Here is a 16,784-nt window from a genome sequence, read left to right as displayed (position 1 = left end):
ACTCCTCTATGGTCCCTACCTCACTTATTGCTCACTTACTGCCTGCCTTCAGGTTCCTGCTCCGGTGAAGGACTGTACTCAGGACATCTATCTCAAACACACACTTTCTTCTCCCAGATGCTTTGGGTCATGGTCTTAAGCACAGCCATAGACACAGCAACTGTCCGTAAGAAACGGCCAGTAGCTGCTTTCGCCAAACATGGCCTGCTCTCAACGACCTCTTTATCTCACCTATAGCTCTTTGAGTTTAACCTGTAGAATTACTTTTTAAACTTTGTGGGCTTCTTTTTTTTTGTGTCGCCCTCAATTTTTAACTGTGTGTTCATGTGAGAAGGGACATTTGCACACGAGAGCAGCACCCAAGGAGGCCAGAAGAGCCCCAGAAGATCTGGAGATACAGGAGTCCATCAGGGGCTCAATATAGGTGCTGGAAAAGGAACTCAGGACGTCTACAGAAACAGGAAACACTTTTAACCTCCAGCCCTCTCTATAGCTCCTGTAGGTTTCTATATATCAGGTTCTAACTTCCTTCTTAGACCAAAGCCACACCATTTATTTACTTTAAAGTTTATCTTGACTTTAAGCTACCGGTAAGGAGCCTGTGGCAGTTCTAGATGCGCTGCTGTCCAGTAAAGAATTTAAGCTGTATCTGTATGGCCTTCAGGATCCTCACTGTCTACCCGTGAGGCCCACGAGACATGCCCTTGAGTGTTACTAAGGCATCACAGAAGGATTTACAGCCACACCCTTGGCTTCCTCTTCATCCCCACCCACACTTCGCTGGCAGCACCCTGGCCTGTGCTTTTGACCTGAAGCCTGTTCCTTCGTTGAGAGATTTCAGCTGGAATGGCAGTCCTAGCCTCCCTAGCTTCCCCAAATTTGCTCCAGAGTGGAACAGTGCCTTCTTTAGCTCGTTGCTCTTCTTTTCTTCAGTGCGTTGCCTGGAGATTGCTTTAGACAGGACAATCTCTGTCACTGTCGTGTCATCACAGACATTGGCCTCTGTATTGCCCGTGATGATCTCAGGCATGGTTTCCTCAGGAGGTTTCCTCCCTGTGTCCCAGGACGCCATCTTCTCAACGTTCCTCAGCTTCTGGCTTCTGAGGGCCCCAAAGCAAAAGCCACCGGTCTCCGTCTTCCCTCACCTTCAATACTTCCAGCCAGGTATCCCCTGCCTTCCCAAGGATGCCCCAGAAAACACTGCTGCTGTTTCAGTCCTGTGTGCTCACTCCCCGATAAGTGAGTCTGAGCTGGTCTGTGATTCATGCTAAGAAACGGAGTGTGGTCGAAGTAGGTTGCCTGAGTTTGAAAGTGCTCTCTCAGAATGCTGCCAGTGGCTCCTCCTTTCCTAAGCACTCACTTCTGGGACTCTTGAGCACCTTGTAAGACTTCCAGCTACCCCACTGGAGAAGCCAGTTGTTCCGATACAGAAAGGTACACAGACATCATGGGGAGAGAGAAAGAGCCAGTACTACCCAGTCAGCCTCCTGATGATCCCAGACACCCATTCCTAACCACCATTGCCTGAGAATTATAAGAAAGAGCAGTGACAGATGCCCTTGATAGTCACCTGGGGCTCCCAGAACCACAGAGATAAGAAAAGGGTGTTTGTCTGTTTTGGTTTGACTTGAATTGCAATTTCTTGTTTGTCTTTGTTATTTCTTCACCTTTTAAAGATTTTTAAAGTTGTGTGTGTGTGTGTGTGTGTGTGTGTGTGTGAATGTCTTTATGTGGGTGGGCACCTGTGAGTGCAGGAACCCAAGGAGGCCAGAAGAGGCCATCAGATTTGCTGGAGTTGGAGTTCTAGGGGCTTTTGAGCTCCCTGCTGTGAGTGCTTGAATCCAAACTCAGATCTATAGATGCTCTTAACCACGGTGGTGGTTTGAATATGCTTGGCCCATGGAGTGGCACTACTAGGAGGTGTGGCCTTGTTGGAGGAAGTGTGTCGCTGTGCGGGTGGGCTTTGAGACTCTCCTCCCAGTGCCTGGAAATCATTCTTCTCCAGTTTGCCTTTGGAACAAGATGTAGAACTCTCAGCTCCTCCAGGGCCATGCCTGCACACTGCCATGCTCCCACCTTGACGAGAATTGAATGAACTTCTAAATTGTAAGGCAGACCCAATTAAGTGTTGTTTTGTCCTTTATAAAGAGTTGCCTTGGACGTGGTGTGTGTTCACAGAGTTGCTCTTCCTCACTCTACACTGAGGCTGCTTTAAACTGGCAAGTTTGGGTGCAGTTTGCTAGGCAGTAACACATAAAACAGTCTAGAGGGCTGGAGAGATGGCTCAGTGGTTAAGAGCACTGACTGCTCTTCTGAAGGTCCTGAGCATTCAAACCCCAGCAACCACATAGTGGCTCACAACCATCCATAATGAGATCCGACTCCCTCTTCTGGAGAGTCTGAAGACAGCTACAGTGTACTTTAAAAAAACAAACAAACAAACAAACAAACAGCCTAGAACACAGCTTTGTCCTATTTTTAATTCTTTAGCCTAATCCTATCCCTAGAATGCAGATTATGAGTTCTCACCTACAACAGTGTGATTGGCAATTTTACTAGCACTGAAGAATATTAAAGTTAGAAAAGAATTATAATTTATAGATTTTTCATATACAGTTTTATTATTTGTTCAAAATATCAGTACCCACAGTCAGAACCCTTCTATTCTTAGTAAAAAAATAAATAAATAAATAAACCTGCCATTTTTTATCTTATGTCTATACTTCTATTCATCTAAAGCTTGTCACTTTGTATGTATTTTCAGTTATGCCATTTTCATTGTATCTCTTTTGTGGCTTTTATTACATTTTTCTTATTTTTATTTTAAGACATGGTCTCACTATATAACCCTGGCTGTTCTGGAACTCACTCTGTAGAGCAGGCTGGCCTTGAACTCATAGAGATCTGCCTGCCTCTGCCTCCTGAGAGCTGGGTCTAAAGGTGTGCTCCACCACATGTCGTTTCTTTTTTATTTTCATGTTATTGGTTATTATTTGGGGGCACATATACCATGGTGTTGCACATGTGGCCATCAGAGAATAACTTTCCAGAGGTGGCTCTATCTTCATACTGTGGGTCCTTGAGATGGAACATAAGTTGTCAGGCCTGTGTATAGCAAGTGCTTCTATCCTTGGGCTGATTTCTCCACCACCCCCGCCCCAAGACAGGGGATGTCACTGTATAGTCTACATTGTCCTCCAACTCTCTAAGACACTCTGAGTACTGATTTATAAATGTGAGCCGCCATGCCTGGCTCATGTCATTTTTAAACCAGCATTCTTTTGTTAACTTCATGTATAGCATTTAAGCGTGGAGACATAAGGACTGTCACTTCCTTAAATTGATGACATAAGTGTCCAAAGATCTTTGAAAGACAGAGGGGAAGCTGACCACTCACTTAGACCAGAGGGAACACTGGAGTGACCAAAGGATACCAGGGAGGCGCTCTGTTAAAGCTGTATGTTGAGCTGCCCACCTGTCTGCCTTCTCAGGATGGCCTGGACCATGGAAAGGAACACAGCAAAGCTGAGAGTACCCAAGGCTACCCCAAAACTTGACTTGCACCAGGGCACATCAGGTCTTCTGAGGGTCCCAGGGTCTAGAGCTGGGGAGCTAGAGCAAGCTTGAGAGACCCACTCAGTCAAGCCCCATCAGAAGAGCGGGGAGACCCAGGTTCCCTACAGCATTTGTTTGCACAGTCTGGGGTGTGTTTCTTGCCCTTCACAGCCTCCAAAACTTGTTTTTGAGAACCTTCAGTCTTCTCTTTGCAAAACTGAGATGAGAAGCACCTGTCCCTCCTTTGGTGAGAAAGGGAACTGGGTCAAAAAGATGGAAGCAACAGTTCTTCTCTAAGGCCAGAAAAGCCAAAGTGTGTCTGAGGCCAGGAGCACACATGGATCAGAGCCACAGACAGACAACCTGAACCCCAGACAGGTGCTTGCTTCCAGCACGTGAGGCCACTGTAAACGACACACTGGTGAGTCGCTGAGGCGGTGACCGAGCCTAAGCCTCATGACAAGGTCCAGGTTTAAGCAAAGGGTGAGTTTGTTTTCTTCGCCCGCCTAACATGGGGCTTCCGGCAAGGTCTTTAGTCCCTTTATGTCTCAGTTTCCTACTGGCTAAAATGAGGAGGAAGTGGAGATGGTGGAGAGGGAGAAGGAGAAAGAAGGAGGCGGGGGGGGGGGGGAAGGGAGGTGTTTTCCCAGCTGTCCTTAGAAGGTTTCAGCAAGAAACCCAGATAAAGGGACAAGGACAGAGGTCATCACAAGGGAAGTTCACCTGAGCCATGGAGAGAACAGTTGGGCAGGGACACTGTGCCAGACAGAGGTGGGAGGACTCTCAGTGATCTACAGACCACGGGGTTCTGGGGGTCCAGTCCAGAAGTGCTTCCTGTGTCCCACCAAGCCACAGCTGTTTTACTCAAAAGTCTCAAGTCTATGCCTGTTGTACAGACATGAACTATACACACAGGTACTCAGGAGGCTGCGGGACAGCTGTATGCTGGAGAGCAGCCTGGGATACATAAGATCCTCAGTGTCTGAAATATCTGTGTTTAGGAAGCCTCCATCTTCTCTCCCATGGAGCCTTGCTCTCTGACACGCTGAACCTGGGCTCAGGTTTAAACTCTAAGACTGGAGACCTTAGGGTGACTGGGATGCATCCCTTCTCAGAGAGACTTCACCCTGATGCCATGGCTCGGCAGAGCCAGTCCTGACTGGCCTTGATTGTGTGGGGTTCCCCCACCCCGCTTGCATGGGGCCCTGAAGCCTTCCTCTAGTGACACTTCATTCCCACCCCCATCCCTTCTGAAGCATATGACAATTTAGCCAGGGGCTATGATGAGACTTCATAGTAATCTCACAGCACCCAGTCTGCCCGATCCTCCTGGTCCTCTGTCTGTGAACAGGCCCCTCTCCCAACCCTCAGGAGTCCCAAAGGACCTCCAGCTAGGGACTACTCAGCCCTGTTATGAAGGTGCAGAAGAAGAGGAAGATGTGGGAAAAATGAAGACCATTGTCCCTACCTCTCCAGAACTCAGAGGACAGGATGAGGGAAGAGGCCAGTGGCCATGAGTTCCTCCAACAAAGCCAAGGCATGACCTGACTACCGGAAGTCAGAGACCTGGCCTCCTCCCTAAGCCCCACAGAACAACAGACACCTATGTGCAACTGCAAGACAGTGAGAGTCAATGAGCAGAAAGCAGAAGGGCCAGTGGCTAACTACACCTGCTGGCTCTGAGACCAGACAGCCTGGACTTAAATCACAAGTCTCCCAGTTATTAACTTCGTGACTTTGTATTGACAGCTAAGTGAAGCCATTCACCCATGTGTTAAGTGTGGTCAGTAGTAATTTATTCATGACACTGTTGTCAAGACTAAATCACCTAATTTTTTTCATAGTGGTATATACCGTCTACAGGGTAATAAGTTCCCAATAGACATTAGGTCTAATTATTACACAGGCCCATTTATCTCCACGTTCCCAAACATAGAACCAGATCTATATGGATTGGTTGTCTTAGTTAGGGCTATTATCGCTGAGATGAAGTTTGGGGAGGAAAGGGTTTATTCGGCTCACACTTCCGTATCATCGCTGTTCATCATCAAAGGAAGTCAGGACAGGGACTCAAGCAGGGCAGGGACCTGGATGCAGGAGCTGATGCAGAGGCCATGGAGGGTGCTGCTTACTGGTTTGCTCCTCATGGCCTGCTCAGCCTGCTTTCTTTAGAACCCAGGACCACCAGCCTAGGGATGGCACCGCCCACAGTGGGCTGGGCCCTCCTCTATTAAGCGCTAAGTGAGAAAACGTCCTTCAGACCTGCCTACAGCCCAATCTTATGGGGGCTTTTTTTTTTCTGTTGAGGCTCCTTCCTCTCTGATGACTCTAGCTTATGTCGAGTTGACATAAAATTAGCCCGTGCGTTGGCTTGAAAGTGTATGGGATCTGTACGTCTTTGACGTACAGGGTGTGTATACATCTGGGTGTCTGTGTTTCTGTGTCTGTATGCACAATGATAGTAAAATGTACCGGCATTTATTGTGTGCTCAGACAGTAAGAATTCTACAGGTATTTACACAGACATACACACATGCACACACAGATGGGTGTGAATGACTAAGCACGTATTTAGCACTGCTTCAGTTCTACCCAGAGCGACTCCCTTCCAGCGGGCTGTCGGAGTCATTGTCTCACAAAATGACTTAACCTCTCTCCATCACCGCGGAGGAGAAGGAGTGGGCTAATAACCTGACATCCGGTCCTTTCTCAGACCATTGGTTGGCCAAACTGCTTGTATTGTCTCTCTTCCAATAGGAAAGGAGACAGAAGGAGCCTGGACCAGAGTCCACCAATCAGATCCTTTCATTTCATGACCACATGACCTGCCTCCGCCAGGGAGAATTCCTGATGGGCTAGGCTATCTCTTCACTATCTCTTCACAGTGGATGTCTCCACAACTCTCTCCCATCTGAGTGGCCTCTGACTCACACTGACTGTCCCCTCCCAGGTAAGGGCAGATCCTAAATCAGCAAAGGAGTGGGTTCCCCTTGCGGATGAAACCATAAGTGTACCTATTGTTTCTGTGGGTTCTGTTACCCAGAGTGGTAACACCGTGCATAATGAAGCCTGAGAGTTTTATGAGTGTGTTTCTCTCTTTTGTCTTGATGAGGACCCCTTGACCATCACTGTCAATGGCCTGAGACATCCATCCCTGCACAGAAATGGGATTCGTTATACAGGAAAAAAAGAAAAAGAAAAAAGAAAAAAGAAAGAAAGAAGGGAGGGAGGGAGGGAGGGAGGGAGGAAGGAAGGAAGGAAGGGGAGGGAGGAAGGAAGGAAGGAAGGAAGAGAGAGAGAGAGAGAGAGAGAGAGAGAGAGAGAGAGATTGCAATGCTTGGCACTGAGTTTTTTAAAAAGTCTGTTATAATAGTCTGTTCTCTTGAGAGCATATTTTCTAGATTCCTGCATCTGACTCCCTGGGTGTGACTGTGAAGTTTTATGTAATAGATACCCAGGCCAGAAAAGGAAGCACTTGGTTCACTCCTATCCATGGGGATGGCGGTTGGTGGGAAGGGAACTAGGAGGGAGGGGAGCCAGACAAGCACATCTGGCCTGCTGGGCCCTCCCTGGAGAAGGTCCACGTTCCTGACCTCCCTTGGAACTGTGAAAAGAAAGCAGTAGATTCCCAGCTGCTCCAAGCCACCCTGGCCTCTGCCTGTGACCACGGCGCTCCAGAGCAGGGCAGGGGAGCCTCGGAAACGGCTTTCACAAGCGAGCTTCGACTCCCACGAGGCCCGACTGCCGAGCTGTGGACACAGCAGTCCATCAAAGGAACTCCACAGGCAACAAAGGATCTGGGTTCAGTGGGGTTTCAACCATCCCAGGAGGGACTGGACCATGGGTTATGTAAACTCAGCTCCAGTATATCTGTGGTCAGGGGTGAGAACAGTTCTGGAAACCAGCAGTCACCATACCCCGAAGTCCCAGCTCTTTCTTCTCGCCAGCGGTCACTCAGCTGTTCCTGTCTGTCCACACATCCTAACGCCATCTCAGTGAGAAAAGCTGCGGAGTAAGAGAGTTAAGATCGCTTCGTGGGACAGGCTAAGTTGTCAGGTCCCATGACGTCTAAATCACATTGACCACTTAATGGTTTTTCTCACTGATCATTATAGGAGTTGGAAGAAAGGCCAGTTTGGTTACAAACTAATAAATAAGGAAATTTCTTTTCTTTTTTTTTTCTTTCTCTGCATAGATGAAGTGTGAATTAAATTTTCCAGCCCTGTTGCATCCTCCCCACTGAATGAAATGAAGGATCTCCCGCTGGTCTGTCCAAGTGAAAACAATGACCTCAATAGAGGGTAAGTCCTGGCCTTCTGGACGCCAGACTACCTCCTCCCTGAGGGAGGAACGCGGACGGCAGCAGGAAAGGACATGGTCACCCTTCACCCTGAAAACTCACACACCAGAGTCCATCCCCCTAAGGTGATCTGTGCAGATTTCGTTGTTTTGTTTTTGAAACGCGGGACGGGGATTTCATTCTCCTTCCAAGACCCCTTTCTTCCTGGACGCGTAGCATCCCTCCTTCTTCTGGCCCCTTCCTGCCTGAGCAACTGAGCAGAGCTCTCTCTTCTCAAGCCCTAGCCATTGCGTCTTGTGAGGAGGGCAATGCTGCCCCCTGCTGGCTCCAGGATGAGAAACAGCCCTCAGGGGCAACCAGGTTCCGTCTGTTTCCCTGTAGGTAGGATCTGAACGAGCCTTGTTCCCTTTTCCAAAACAGCTTCTGGCCTGTCTGGACTTGGTTATCTGGATAGAAGGCTGGAGAATCGTCATCCCTTTTCCCAACCGTTGGGAACTTTATTTGACCTTCAATGTTGTTTTCATCCGCATGACTACAGAGTCTGTGCAGGTGAGATTGGGGACATTGGCCCCTAAAAGAAGAGTTCACCTGGTGACTTTTAATTTTCTTTTTTTTGTTGTTTTTTGGTTTTTTGTTTTTTGTTTTTTTTGTTTTGTTTTTGTTTTTTTTGGTTTTTTTCAAGACAGGGTTTCTCTGTGTAGCCTTGGCTGTCCTGGCACTCACTTTGTCACTTTGTAGACCAGGCTGGCCTCGAACTCAGAAATCCGCCTGCCTCTGCCTCCCGAGTGCTGGGATCAAAGGCGTGCGCCACCACGCCCGGCTGTGACTTTTAATTTTCATTGCGCGGAATGTTCTTTATTCCTAATGGTCTGGATACTTTTGGTAATTCTGGTTTCTATGATCACACTGGGGTCTCCTTCAGAGGAAATCCCCAAACTCTTTGCAAGCCCACTCACTGTCAGAAGGGAGGAAGGGGGAGAGAGAGAGAAAGAGAAAGGGAAGGAGAGGGGAGGTGTATAATGAGGCAAAAGGGGGTGAGTGTGTAGATGTCTGTTCTAGTGATCAGTAACTGTCAGCACAGACTAGAATCACCTGAAAGTGATTAATTGAGGGATTGTCTTTATCCCGCTGGTCTGTGAACACATCTGGGGGGGATTGTATTGTCTGTCTTCATTGATGTGCTAGGGCCTAACTGCTGTGACTGGCACCATTTCCTGGGCAAGTGGTCCTGGACTGGATAAGAAATGTATTAAGCATGAGCCTATGAGTGAGCCAGCAAAAAACATTCCTCCATCACTGCTACTCCCTTGAGTGTCCCTGACTTCCCTCAGTGACAGATTGTGACCTAGAAGTGGGAGCCAAACAAGCCCTTTCTTCTCCAAGGTGCCTTTGGTCTTGGCATTTTATGCCAGCCGTAGGAAGCCGAGCTAACGACGACAATATCAGATTAGAACCTTCAGGGGAAGTCTCCCCTTCCACTGAGTCTTTCAGGGATCAAACCCGGCTCGTCGAGAGTTGTTAAGTGTGGAGGCTCCCACCGGCCCTGGACATCCTCTTTGTCGCATTTGGCTGCATTATACAGGTGTGATGGTTTGAATAGTCATGGCCCAATAGAGTCATGTGCTTGTATGTTTGGCCCATAGGGACTGGCCCTATGAGAAGGTGTGGCCTTGTTGGAGTAGGTGTGGCCTTGTTGGAGTAGGTGTGTCTTGTTGGAGTAGGTGTGGCCTTGCTGGAGTAGGTGTGGCCTTGTTGGAGGAAGTGGGCTTTGAGGCCATATATGCTCAAATCATGCTCAGTGTGATACAATCTCCTTCTGCTGCCCGTGGATCAAGATGTAGAACTCTCGGCTCCTCCAGCTCCATGTCTGCCTGAACACTGCCATGCATCCCACAGTGATGATACTGAACTGAACCTCTAAAACTGCAAGCCAGCCCCAATTAACTACTTTTATTTTAAGAGTTGCCTTGGGGCTGGTGAGGTGGCTCAGCGGTTAAGAGCATAGGCTGCTCTTCCAGAGGTCCTGAGTTCAATTCCCAGCAACCACATGGTGACTCACAACCATCTGTAATGGGATCTGACGCCCTCTTCATGCAGGGGGATGTATATGCAGCAGAGCACACATACATTAAATAAATAAAGTTTAAAAAAAAAAGAAAAAAGATTCGCCTTGGTCATGGTGTCTCTTTACAGCAATGGAACCCAAACTAAGACAACAGGTGAAAAATTGATACCCAAGAAAGAACAGCACTCAATCTGATGTCCCATGACTCCCATGACTAGTGATGTCTCAAGGGCTAGCCAAGAGCTCCGAGCTCAGAACAGTGGTCTGCTAAGAAAAAGTCATATTTATTGTTATTTGGGTTTTTAAAAATTTTTATCTTTTAAAGACAGATCGCATGGAACTCAGGCTGGCCTTGAATTTGCCAAGAAAGATGTTGAATTTTAATTTAATTTAATTTTTTGGTTAGGGGAGGGGATTTGGTTTGAGGCAGGGTTTCTCTATGTCCCTGGCTGAACCGGGACTAGCTCTCTAAACCAGGCTGGTCTCTAAATGAACTCAGAGATCTGCCTACCAGTGTTGGGACTAAAGGCATACACAGCCATGCGCAGTTGACCTCAGCCTTTTACAATATTTATTTCCTTATTTGGAGAGAGGTGTGCAAACATGTCACAATGCGATCATGAAGGTCAGAGGGCACCTCCAGAGCCAGGTCTCTTCTTTTATCACATGAGTCCCAGGGACCAAATTCAGATCATGCGTCTTGGCAGCAGGCACATTTACCTGCTGACCCATCTCACTGGCCCCTGATCTTTAACTTCTGATCTTCCTGAGTACTTAGTCTAAGTACCAAGATCACACCATGCCCAGCTTGATGTGGTACTGGGCATCAAAGGACTCAGCCAACTGAGCTACACCCCAGCCCTTCACGTTTATATATAAATGCAAAAACAAAAACAAAACACACTAACGATATTTATTTTGAACACTGAAATTTGAATCTCTTTGCATTGCCTAGTGAGTGAAAATATCATTTTAAGGGCATGAAGAGATGGCTCAGAAGTCAAGGGCACTTGCTATTCTTGCAGACGGCCTAGATCCAGTTTCCAACATCCACATAGTAGCTCACAATCATCTGTAATCCAGTTGCAGGGGATCTGACACTCTCCTCTGACTTCTGTATACACTGTACACACATGGTACATGTATATGAATAGATAAATACATGCAAGCAAAACATTCACGCAAAAACTAAAATAGTTGAATCTTTTTAAAAATGGCATTTTCAATACAAATCAAACATTTAAGTTGATTTTAAAACTTTTTGTTGAATCATTGACTTTCACATCATGTACCCCAGTCCTGCACCATATCTTCCTGTCCCCTCATCTCTGCCTTCACCCTTGCAACCCCCCCCCAACAAATAAAACACAAACAAACAACAACAATGAAAGCAAAGCATAAAACCATCTCGTCGAGGAAGCAGTATGTCCCACAGTGTGTCCCTCTGTCCACACATCGTCACTTGCAAATATTCGTTGCAGTGAGTCATTGGTCTGGTTCGAGGTCTCTGGCTTCTGTGACGCCATCACTATTGGATCCTCACTGGGACTCCTCCCAGGTATCCTGTTGTTGCCCTGTGTCATGGAGATCCTGCAGCTTTGGAACAGCAGCACTGGCCCTTTCACACATCCCAACCATTTACAGATGGTATAGATTTGGGGGTGAGCCTGGGTGGTAGCTGAACTAGTCAGCCCACTGGCTCTCCCTTATCCACATGACCAGGGCAAGCTCTCCAGCACTGCTCTGGCTAGACCCGCTTTGTGCCACCATCTGCAGGAGGCAAGGTCAGTTCTCCTACTCTCCTGCTGTCAGGACTGGCTCACCCACACCCAGCGCCACTGTGCTGTCCAGCCAAGATGTGGGGCCACCATCCCAAGTACTACAGCCAGTGAGGGACAGGGCCAGCTCACCTACCTACCCTCATGACTTCAGGGCCAGTTGTCCTGACTGCCACATGTCGTGGCAGGAGGTGGGGGCGACATCACTCCTCACCCATGCCACCTCATGGCAGGGCCAGCCCTCCTGGGCTCATACCCTTGGGTCTGTTTCATTTCCCCACCCCTCACCCCCCAACCAGGGCCAGCCCTTCTGTGCTGCCCAGGAGAGACGCAGTGTTTTCTCTCCCAAATGCTTCCTCTCTCATGACCCTGAAGCCAGATCACTCAACTGCTGCAGGTGGTGAGGGACAAAGGTAGGAAGGCCTCACCCCTGTACCCATGCCATCTCACAGCAGACAAGTGGTGGGGCCAGCTGTCCTCTGCTTTTGCCCTCAGAGCTGGCAAACCTACCTACTTGATCCCCAGGTCAGCATTGCTGTTCTGTCCCATTAAGGAACGGGACCCAGTCTCCCGAGTGTTGCAGCTGGTGAGGGACCGAGCTAGCTCTCCAGAGCTCATGACCCTGTGGGAGTAGGGTGGAGGCAGCATCTCTGTGCCCATGCCACCCCACAGCAGCTCTCCCATAGGTATGCTGTGGGGGCCAGTTCACCTACACCCCTGCCACCAGGACCAGCTTCTCTGTGCTGCCTGGGCAAGGCTCAGGGCCTGCTCTCCTAAGTGCTGATGCAGATGAGAGATGGGGCCAGTTCTCCAGCGTGAGAAATGGGGCCGATTATGCACCGTCCCCAGACATCCATGCAGTTCCCAGTGGCTGCCCGGACATCCCGATGCTCTGTAGTGGTCATATGAACCACAGATGTCAATGCTGACCCCTGTCACTGCATAGCTGTGGACCTAGACGTGGTCCTCAGTGACAGCTCAGGCTAGGCCCTCACCATGGCCCCAGGTGGCAGGGCTGACCACTCACAGCAGGCTCCTCCTCTCCACCAGTCTCCAGTTCCATCTCTTCATAATGCTCAAGCTGCTCCGCTCTCTTTCTCTCCCCTCTGACCACCACAGACTTGCACATTGCGGTGGCTCCTGCTGTAGGCTGGCCCCTGGGTGGCATTCTCTATTCTTAGTGTGTAGCGTGGAGGTAAGCGGGTACCTGTGGCCCACCTGTTCTGTACACTGGAGGTCAGGTCTGTGGGTGGCACGGCAGTCTGAAGGTCTCTGTCTGTCTGCCTCCTCCCACACTGCGCTGCCTGGATTTGATTTGATTTTTATGAGTCCTAGACAGCTTTGGCCACCTAGCCAGACATCAAGCTAGGATAAAGAAAGGCCTGCCATCTGCTCTGGCCCTGACTGATACAAGAACATCACCAACGAGGTGCCTCTTTTGCCATTGACAGAGTGGCATTTAAATTGACTTACGTGACCAGTTGGTGAATTCGAAATATTTCATTTATTTATTTATCTTTGCTTTTTTTTTTCTTTTTTTTTTTTTTTTTTTTGGCAACAGGGTCTCATCCTTTAGCCTAGGCTTATCTGGAACTCACTGTGTAGCCTAGAGTAGCTTTAAACTAACTCACAACAATCTTCTTGCCTTCAGCATCCCAAGTACTGAGATTATAGACATGAGCCGCCAGACCCAGCTATAGAACGAAAATTCAGTATTGTGGAGGGGCAAAAAAAAATTGTCCACAGGGGAATCTCTGCCTCAGTCCTCAGTCCAGAGACTAGAAGAAGACAGAGCTATAAAGTCAAGGCAGTGTCCTTAGTGACTCCTGTCCTCCGTCACCCTTCCCAATCCCCCCCTTTACCCCTCATCCCTCTTTCCCACGATCACCTGCTCTCCGGGGTGCTTTGATAACCTCTTCCATGCTAAGGGGCTAAGGATACCCTGGGGAGGTCTATTCTAGAAAGTTCTGAAGAACTAAGCTGTGGCCTTTGCATTCAGATATACACACACCTACATACCTATCCTCCGGTACCAGGGATTAACCCGGTGACTTTGCATACAGCAGTTAGTGCTGTACCACTAAGCTGCATACCCAGTTCTCTAGTCTAACTTCGTATCGCAGGCCAGGGCAACCATTAAGCAGCTAAAGATCACAAGTAGATATGGTCTGACCCGTGAATAAGGCTGAAATTTTATTCCTGTGAAATTGATTTTGATGAGGCTGATCCCAGTCTAGGCCCTTGGACTTTCCTATATAAACATCTGAAAACAATTTTCCCAATGTGTATACAGTGAGTGTATACATGGGGACCACTCCTGTGGCCCACAAAGACAGCCTGTGGTCAGCTGTGGAGACACGGGGAGAAAATCCAGTCTGTACTTTCATCTAATTGGGTCCTCAGGACTTGGGAACTCTCCTGCTCTGATCTGGTTCTCCTAACCCAAGCCTATGCTTGGCTAACAGAGTGTGTGGGAGCAGCTCTCTGCTTTCCCTGGTGCTGTGTTTGGGAATGCTGGGAAAAAATGGTCTGAGTCCATGTTAAAGATACAGAGGGGCCCCAGGTAGCCCTGCAGGCTGAGGATGGAATCCCAATCAATGGCCTAAGCCCCACTGTAAGGAAAAACTTCTGGGGCGGGGACGCAGTGCCACCGTGTGGCCGCCACGCGCGGCTTTTCCAAAGGCCCAAAGAAACACCTATCCAACTAAAGCCTGGTGTTCCAGTCAGCATCCAGGCAGACATGATACTGGAGAAAAAGCTGAGTGTTCTACATCTTGATCCAAAGGCAGCCGTCAGGAAACTGTCTTCGCGGGCAGTCAGGAGGAGGGTCTCTTCTGCCCTGGGTGGAGCTTAAGCATAGGACCTCAAAATGACAAACTTCCCCCAACTAGCTCACACCTACTCCAACAAGGCCACACCTCCTAATAGTGCCCCTTCCCATGGGCCAAGTATATTCAGACCACCACACTCAAAACTCAATATGTATGTATGTATGTATGTATGTATGTATGTATAGGGGTGTGTGTGTGTGTGTGTGTGTGTGTGAGAGAGAGAGAGAGAGAGAGAGAGAGAGAGAGCGAGAGAGAGAGAGAGAGAGAGAGAGAGAGAGAGAGAGAGAGAGAGAGAGGCATGCATGTGCCTCGGTGTTCCTATGGAGCTCAGATGACTTTTGGGAGCCCGGGTTTTCTCCTTCTGCCTTGAATTCAGGGTCAGACTCAGGTTGCCAGACTTGAGTACCAAGCATTCTTTACCTTACTGAACCATTTCACACTCTTGATTTCATTGCTCACAAAACCCTAAGAATCCCTACTATCACCACTGTAAAATTAGTCGGACTACATATATTCTAATCCGTTAAGGGTTTCTTCTTCCTCCTCCTCCTCTTCCCCTTCCTCTTCTTCCTCTTCCTCTTCTTCCTCTTCTTCTTCCTCCTTCTCCTCCTCCTCTTCTTCTTCTTCCTCCTCCTCCCCTTTCGACTTCCCTTCCCCCCCCCTCCTCTTCTTCTTTGCTTTGATTGCCCTTTGCTTCTTTTCTTTGATAAAGATATTTTACTTTGGATTTCTAGGTTACATCTAGTTTTGCTCCCTATCTGACCAGAAAGTACTTCGAGAAGCCACTGTCCATGCCAACTGTAAGCAGAAGGGGCAGATGCATATCTCAGAAGAATATTTGTGGTGGAGCAAATATTCCTCAGAATTGAAACATCCCTTCCGGGAGGGATGTAAGACCCAAGAAATGAACAAAACTGAGCTGTCTCGGGAAGCCTCTGGGACGCATAAGCCTCCCAAGGCCCTGTCCATAGCCCAAGGAGTACGACTGCTCAAGCGTAGTCACAATTGCTGAGGGGAGGGGCCGGACTCACTGACTTCCTGCCCTTTCCCAGAGAGCCCCAGGGCAATAGCCCATTGTCAGTCAGGCTGAGGTGGGTGTGGGACGTAAAACCACTCCAGAAAGTTTGGGAAGATAAAGCAAGTCTAGAGTCTGAGATTCAGGTGACTCCAGCTCCCTGCTAGACTCCTGACTTGAAACATGTGCCATGCTTCTCACATAAAAGAAACATGTCCTACGGTCATGTAGGCCCCAAACAGACTTCTCCATTCTAATGAGGTACCTAGAGGCCCAGAGGGCTCAGCCAATGAGCTTTCCCTTCCCAGACATCCCTTCTGGCAAAAGGCATTTAATCTCGGGCCCACCCTGAGAAGTGGGTACGGTTTACACACTCATTTTCCACCATGACAATAAACTGTTTAGAACCATGGACTGACTCTTTTCATCAAGATCTGCCTGTTGTGGGGTGCCATGAAGAAGGCCTTCGCCTACAGAGCCACAGCCTAGTCTCCTGGAGAAGGCCTCTCTGGGCTCCCAGCCACAACTGCCACCAAGCTTGCTGCCAGGCTAAGGACAATCATCCCCATGGGACAAGTTGGAGCTCCCCTCCCTCACCCACCCTCCACTACGGGCTGGACACCTCTCTTCTGCAACTCCCAGGGCGCCTGGATGTCTAAGAGCCTGAGAACCCCTCTACCTCTGCCTTGTCTCAGGCCCAGGGACCCCTGAACCAGCTCCAGCTTTCTCACATCTCAGACTGCGCTTTCCCACCCTGGAGCGATGCCTCCCTACAGCCCAGCACCTGCCCTGGCATGGGGTAAGCACAGTCAAACTCTCTGAGTTCTGCCCTGTGGCAGAGTGGACAAGGGCCTACGACCCTACTGTACAGTTAGTTTGCCTCTGAGCCATCCACAGTAGTGATGGTTTGTATATTCTTGGGCCAGGGAGCGGCCTTGTACGAATAGGTGTGACTTGGCTGGAATAGGTGTGTCACTGTGGGTGTGGGCTTAATAGCCTCACCCTAGTTGCCTGAAAGTCAGTCTTCCACTAGCAGCCTTTGGATGAAGACATAGAACTCTCAGCTTTGCCTGTGCCATACCTGCCTGGATACTGCCATGCTCCCACCTTGATGATAATGGACTGAACCTCTGAACCTGTAAGCCAGCCCCAATTAAATGTTGTTTTTTATAAGACTTGCCTTGGTCATGGTGTCTGTTCACAGCAGTAAAACCCTAACTAAGACAACAGTGCCACAAGG

At 48.8% G+C, this 16,784-nt stretch overlaps 1 long non-coding RNA gene across 2 annotated transcripts; it reads left to right on the top strand.

Annotated features, from left to right (window-relative positions):
- The first annotated feature begins 6,395 nt into the window (after positions 1-6,395).
- On the top strand, positions 6,396-16,580 carry Gm35125. 2 transcript variants are annotated; one of them, XR_877036.3, is made up of 3 exons: positions 6,396-6,505; positions 7,751-7,856; positions 15,264-16,580. It is a non-coding gene; the product is annotated as a predicted gene, 35125 (long non-coding RNA). The 2 variants fall into 2 exon arrangements; XR_385829.4 differs by having other exon boundaries at positions 7,751-8,404.
- Positions 16,581-16,784: the final 204 nt, after the last annotated feature.

The sequence above is a fragment of the Mus musculus genome, chromosome 17 (genome assembly GCF_000001635.26).
Source record: "Mus musculus strain C57BL/6J chromosome 17, GRCm38.p6 C57BL/6J".
Classification (NCBI taxonomy): Eukaryota; Metazoa; Chordata; class Mammalia; order Rodentia; family Muridae; genus Mus; species Mus musculus.
This window is presented reverse-complemented; position numbering and strand designations above follow the sequence as displayed.